At 37.3% G+C, this 6,993-nt stretch overlaps 1 protein-coding gene across 2 annotated transcripts in view; it reads left to right on the forward strand.

The window, feature by feature from the left end:
• Positions 1-253: 253 nt before the first annotated feature.
• zdhhc5a (zDHHC palmitoyltransferase 5a) overlaps positions 254-6,993 on the forward strand; it is a 39,782-nt gene continuing 33,042 nt past the window's right edge. For both annotated transcript variants that reach the window (XR_014605116.1, XM_084107009.1), the window contains exon 1: positions 254-810. The gene's annotated coding sequence lies outside the window, so the exon portion shown is untranslated. The remainder of the gene's footprint in view (positions 811-6,993) is intronic.

The following is a 6,993-nucleotide window of genomic DNA, read 5'->3' on the forward strand; positions in this document are numbered from 1 at the left end:
AGAGGTGGTGTGACAGATGTTGGTCAGATTTGTGGGGATATTAGAGTGGGTGGGGGAGACGCTTATCTGTAAAACTCCTGCTGTCCCTTTAATCCTCAGAGCAACACAAGCGTCTTGTCTGTCTGCCTCCCTCTCAGACACACGTATTTAATATGTCACTGTGTCACTTTTTATCCTTCATTAAGCTGTTTATGTCTGTCAGTTCATTACAGGCTAAAAAGTATTAACATGTAAACCGTTTGGAAGTCCTACCACTGCTCGTTCTTCTCACGTTCCTGTACACCAGCGTTCGTTCAGGTGTCCGTTACGTTCTTTCACAAACACCTGAGATTCGAATGAGTGAGTTTGACAAGTCCAGTCAAACGCTTGCGTCTTCTCATTGGTAGCTCCGGATGGATCGACAGCAGCTCTCGGCCAATGAGCTCACAGGAGGGGCGGGGACGTCAGACTGTTCTGGGAGGCTCGTGGATGTGGACTGGAGCTCGTGCCGCTGCGCTGAGCTGAGCTGGGTGAAAATACGTTAAACCTGTCGTTAGCTTTAAGCTACGCGAGCTTTATCAAGTCATACGCGACAGAATATAGATTTAAACGCTTATCGAGAGCGCCCAGATTTTATAAAGTCGAGTGTATAAAAAAAAAGGCAAAAGATTCATAGTTTGGACGCAGGCTAACTGGCTAAGTGAGCCGTCGGCAAGACCCCACCACCCAAAGATTGAAACGGAGATTAAAGCCATCATCTAATCTATTAAAGAGGATAACCAATGTCACACACACCAATCCTCTAAAGCAGCGACGCCAGTGAACTGACAGGTAGGTCGCCAGTGGTGTTATATTATTTCAACGTAAACACTGTTTTGAAGAAGAGGCTATATAATGCTAGCTGTCATGCTAATAGTCCTGCCCAGCTGTGCTACAACTAGTTATGATAATATGTCAATCGAACGCTTCCATGTTAACAATTTATTGATTTCCTTAAACACGAGTGATTTATTCTGTGCATGTATTTGCTGTCATTCCTCGTGTAGCAGAATAAGTCGTGTTTTCAAGGGTGTGACTCCAGACTGACTTTACATTGACATGTACTCGCTGCACTGTTAAGGTAAAAGCCTGGAATGAGTGTATTAAATGGCATTTTCGATTCGGTTGTACTGAGGCGATCGATCGAGGCCCCGTTGTGCCTCGCGCGACGCCAAAGCTCGGCGTCGGCGTCGCGCGGATTCATGTCAGGGCCTAAACACAGTGCAGCTGCAGCGAAACACACCCAAAAGATACACTCACCTCCTCAAAGTAAGACAACGCCGCACTGCTTTTTGATTTCTTTTAGCTCTTTAATCGTGTCACCTGAGCATAATGAGATCATGTTTATCAGTTCTGCACGTTTTGTATTTTAGTCATACGGGAGTCATTCTTTTTCATCAGATCACCTATTGTGATTTCAGTTAACAAAACCGTGCACAAACCAGGTTACATACAATCAGTGACTCACGTATGAATGAAAACGTGCTGAATTTGAGCTGTGCACGTGAAAATGTAGTCCAGTGTGTTTTTCTAGCATTACGCATAACTAGGTGTACCAGCTTAGGTCTGGTGTTTATCTTTACTTCCATTTGAAGTGCAGAGGGGTGTGACAGGGAAGACTGGAAAATGAAAAAGTTCAAAAGGGTGGCAGATGCCTCTCTCTCTCTCTCTCCCTCTCTCCTTATTGAATCAAAGTGAGGCTTTGCTTCACTCTCACCATGTGAAATTGGCAGGCATTTATTGGATTGTGTTAATGCAGGTTGCCTCAGTTGGCAGGAAGTGTAATGCCACATGGCTTTAGGTTTCAGTCATTCTGTTGTGTTAGTGGACAGTGAGGAGGAGGAGTAGAGAGGGAATTCACATAAAAGGGATTAATGAAGTGTACACTGTGTGTGTGACTTAGACCTGAAACATACTCTACACAAATACATAATTGCACATTCCCATACCTATGCAAGCATGACTTTGTGCTGTTGCATTTCGAAAAACGTGTCAGACCGCAATGCCTTATTTAACCCAATTCTTAAAAAAGATGTTCTAATCCTTCAGAAAACTATAATCTATTTGGAGCAAATCTAAAATTAATTCTCATTCATAAACATGTTTACAAAAATCAGCTCATTCTCATTCTAAAAATGACACTGCAACAAAAACCATGTTTATATGAAATAATTATAATTGTCATAATTATTGTAATTTTGATGTCACAAATGTTGACAGATATGCATACATTGAAAACCGCCAGATTGACTATAACACTGTGTCCTAACCAAATGCGACACATGATAAAAGGTATCTTTTCTAGGGGTGTAATAATACATCAAAATAGATTGGTGCATCAATCAAATGACTAACAGTATGCTGAATCGATGCAACCCATAACAAAATTAATATATATATGTAAAGGTATAGCCTAGTGAAAGACTTGTTTGACTGTTATAAAATGTCAAATTGTCATTGAGCTGTCATCAAAAATAGTATAAGTTTAAAGGGATGTAATGGTTCAAATTACTCATGGTTTGGTTTGTGTCACGGTTTTAGGTTCACTGTTTCGGTATGTGCTGTGTTCAGAAAAAAAAAGGATTTCTGTCAAATAGTCACTATAACAATAGCACAAATAAATACAATAGAGAAAAGATACCAATAAAATAAATGGTACTTTTCAGGTTTAAGGCCTTTACTTGACTTGGGTTAAACTTAAGCATAATCGATGTAAGTTTGTGGACGTCAGTTCACTCAGTGGTAATGATTTATATAATTTAAACATGCTAAATAGACGTTGACTGATAATGGATTTTACTGATAACAATAACTAGGTTGGAACGCACTGGCCGATAATCGATTAATCAACCGATTAATCAGGCCTACTGATTGAAAACAAACATAACACATATATAGTGCTGAACTTTATTACAGAAACTGTAACCATGAAAATGTACTGTACTTTTTAAATATAAAATATATATTAATTATACCTTGATCATTATTTATGTTAGTTCATAGTGCATTAACAATTGTTGAGAGATGCAACTTTAAAATGTAAAAATCTATTAGTAAATTTTGAAATTAACAATGAACATTAATTTTATTATACTTAGTTAAAGAGGCTACATGCGATTTTCTGAAATTTAAACTCGCGACTGACACCTGTGGCCAAAAAACGGAACTGCTCTTCCTTTCTGCTCGCTCTCGTACGTGCACACTTCACAAGTCATCCGCTGCAAAGAAGTCAACATTATGTTTACAGAGGTAAGAACAGTCAAATACATATATTGTTTGAGAAACGAAGTTTGTTTGCTGACTAGCGGTGGTGGCAGAGTGATCTGAAACGTTTAACATGAACGCGCTTGACGTCACATCCGCAGACAGCGCGCGAAAAATCCGACCCGACAGAAAATAGGAAAAATAGGATACAGGCTTATAGGTGCACCCACTGTAAGCTGACATGGTGTCAGTATGCTCATCAGGAGATGTTTGAGTCATACATGGTCAAATAAAAAGGCTATTGTTACGTTTATTTTGGGGGAAAAGTTGCATATAGCCTCTTTAATGTTACAAGTGGAAACTTATAAATTAAAATTAAAAAGTGCCTATTTCTCAACTTCCATAGGAATTAATTGAAAACTCTCGCTCTGCTCCTTGCCATTACGAATGCCGGTGCAGCCGTGTGCATTTTACTTTCGAATTAGCAATATATATATATATATGTGTGTGTATGTATATGTATATATATATATATATATATATATATATATATATATATATATATATATATAAAAAAAATAAATAATAATAATAATTATTATTATTATTATTATTATTATTATTAATTATATATATATATATATATATATATTAATTCTAATTTTTCTTATTTACAAATAGACTAGTAGACAATCTGGCTGTGAAAATGTTTCCCTGTCCATTAATGGGTGCACTACATTTTATAAGTCATATCAATATGACAGTGACACTAATGGAAGTAAAACCAATACACTGGTTAATGATTAATCTATGGTGTTCTGGTCTTGTGGATTCCTTGTTTTTTTCTTTCTCTTAACATACACACTGAGTCCATACCAAGCCTTTCCTAAATAGTAAATACTGGTCAAAATATCAGCCAGACTTTCCTGTCTGTTGCTGACTCAACTACATGATCCAGTAGTTCATACAGGCTCTCACAAAGGTTGGATGCCGATCTAGGGTCAGACTTCCCCAAGTGATCTTATGTTGTGTCTCAGTGTCTACAAACCAAAGCTGTTCAGATATGCAGCTCCACACTGACGTACTTTGGAGTGTTGTCCCTGGGACATGCAGGGTTACACAGCTATGGCAATTTTATACCAAACCCTGGGTCAGGTTACCAAATGTCAGGCATAGCTAAACTGATAACAAGGCTGTCTGAAATTGGTTTGAACTGCTTGGCTGAGCAGGTTTACTTCTGCAGATCTTAAAGAAAAGGTGTTCCAAAACGGTCCATAGACCGCACTAGACTTGTGCAGTTGTAAAAAAAAAAAAAAAAAAAAAATATATATATATATACACACACACACACAGTACTGTGCAAAAGTCTTAGGCATGTTAATACACCCGCCCCCCCAAAAAATGGTTTTAAGTCAGTTTTTTATATCTTTTTCTGTAGTGTGTCAGTAGGAAATATCAGTTTACATTTCCAAACATTCTTTTTGCCATTTATTGTAATAATCAAGTGAGATTTGTGTATGCACAACAACAGCCGTTATGATCTGATCTTACTATCATCGAGTCCGTCTGTGATTACATGAAGAAACAGAAAAAACGGAGACAAACTAAATCCAGAAGAACTGCGGGAACGTCTCCAAGATGCTTGAAGAAACCTTCCTGCAAAGCTACCTGAAAGCCGTTTTAAACGCAAAGGGTCGTTACACCATAGGCTATATTGATTTGAATTAACTAATAGATGTTAAATCATAAATAAATTCAATTTGTGATTTTTATTTTTGAAAGCATTGTCACTTTACAGCATTTTAACACAAGTGCCAGTACTTTTCACAGTACTGTAGCTTTGCAGGAAGGTTTCTTCAAGCATCTTGGAGACGTTCCCGCAGTTCTTCTGGATTTCGTTTGTCTCAGTTTTTTCTGTTTCTAATCACAGACGGACTCGATGATGGTGAGATCAGATCATCCTGGCTGTTGTCAGACTCCTTGTGCATACAGAAATCTCACTGGATTATTAATGGCAAAAAGAATGTTTGGAAATGTAAACTGATATTTCCTACTGACACACTACAGCAAAAGATATAAAAAACTGACTTAAAACCATTTTTTTTGGGGGGGGGGGGGATATTAACATGCCTAAGACTTTTGCACAGTACTATATATATATATATATATATATTTTGCATAATGCCAGCCTACGGTCTTCATTGTCTGCCTGGGAACGACATCTACATCAGTGGTTGTCAACTGGTTTGGCCATGGAACCCACATTTTCCCATGGTCATTATGCCACAACCCAATTTTTTTAGGAATTGGATTTACTTCCTATATACAAGAAACTTCTCTCAAAAATGAAATTTCTCTCTGTGAAATTCCTAGAAATCCAAAAATTCCAAATTGCATGAATGTTTTTCTATTAAAACAACAGCAAAAAAGTATTTGTATTGTCACACAGAGGATGCATAAGTGCGTGCATTTATTTAGCAACTACAATCTCAAATATAGCGCAAGTGGCTCGTGTCAGAACACAGACCGACTGAATGACACTTTCATGTAAGCAGAATATCTCAATTGGAGATCGTTAAACTGCAGCTTACTTGTTTGTCGGTTTTCAGGTCATCCGTGCATTCTTTTAACAGAAAAGCTCTGATTGGGGATTTAAATTCTTGAAATCTGGCAACTGTAAGCATGAAAGCTCGTAGTGGCTTATTAAAAACATTGTAATATTTTGTCTCCTCTTTTATTTGACAAAAACAAAGAGTGATTTAGGTCGTTTTTATTTTTTAACAAAATTTTAGTCTTGTCTTTTTCGTCAACAATAATGCATGTTGATATAGTCACAGTTATCGTTTAATGACGTTGGTGTCCATCTTATCGTCTCGTCTTAGTCATGGGAAAAAATGTCGTCAACGAACATTATACGTCATAGATTGAACGAAATTAACTTTACTGTGTATTAAGCGCTAAGGAAGCCTCTGGAGCTGAAATTCAGATATGGTAATAGGCATTTAATTTCCAACGCGCTCTGTAAGCGGTAGACCATAGCGCCAGATTATTTTAAAGGTTTAAGGGAGGGCGTGACGAAAAAAGTTTGAGAACCACTGCTTTAAGACCTGACAGAACTGTAAATCAGGTTTGGTTTCTTAAATTGTGTTGTGAGAACAAATAATATGATTATGATTAATATGGCATTTTAAAAGAATAGTTCACCCTAAAAATAAAAATCATCACATGATATCTTATATATATATTTTTAAAGCTGCCTTTTTAAGATTAGACACAGTAACAGGAGTCTCTTCCTGGAAGAGTTAGTTACTGTATTGAATTGCTATTCTGAATTGCACCTTCATCCCTTTATTTATTAATTAATGAGGACATCTGTCAGCCACCACCTAACTGCTGTTACTTTAACATTCTCCTCCTTTTTTCGCCCGTATTCATTTGCAGTGTCACATCTCTGTTGTGATTGTGTAGTTAAAAATGAACAATGTCATTGTCAGACAGACTAAGTTCAGTTTTATGGATAATCAAGACCCCATGACATCAAAGGTTTTACTTGACATTACAATGTGTACAGGTGCACACTTCAGTTATGACAGTATCACTGCGTACTTGCTTGTTTGTTTTGTTCTTTCATGATGTAGTTTGCAATACCCAGCTCTAGCATGTGCACAGACTGAACACACAAAGACAGAAAACCTTGAGGCTTTGCAAACATCCAGACATCACATTTGTTAACATAACATTTGGTAGTGAAAGCTTATGTGATGTCATCTC

The sequence above is a fragment of the Abramis brama genome (assembly GCF_963993115.1).
Source record: "Abramis brama genome assembly, chromosome: 2".
NCBI classification, from domain to species: domain Eukaryota; kingdom Metazoa; phylum Chordata; class Actinopteri; order Cypriniformes; family Leuciscidae; genus Abramis; species Abramis brama.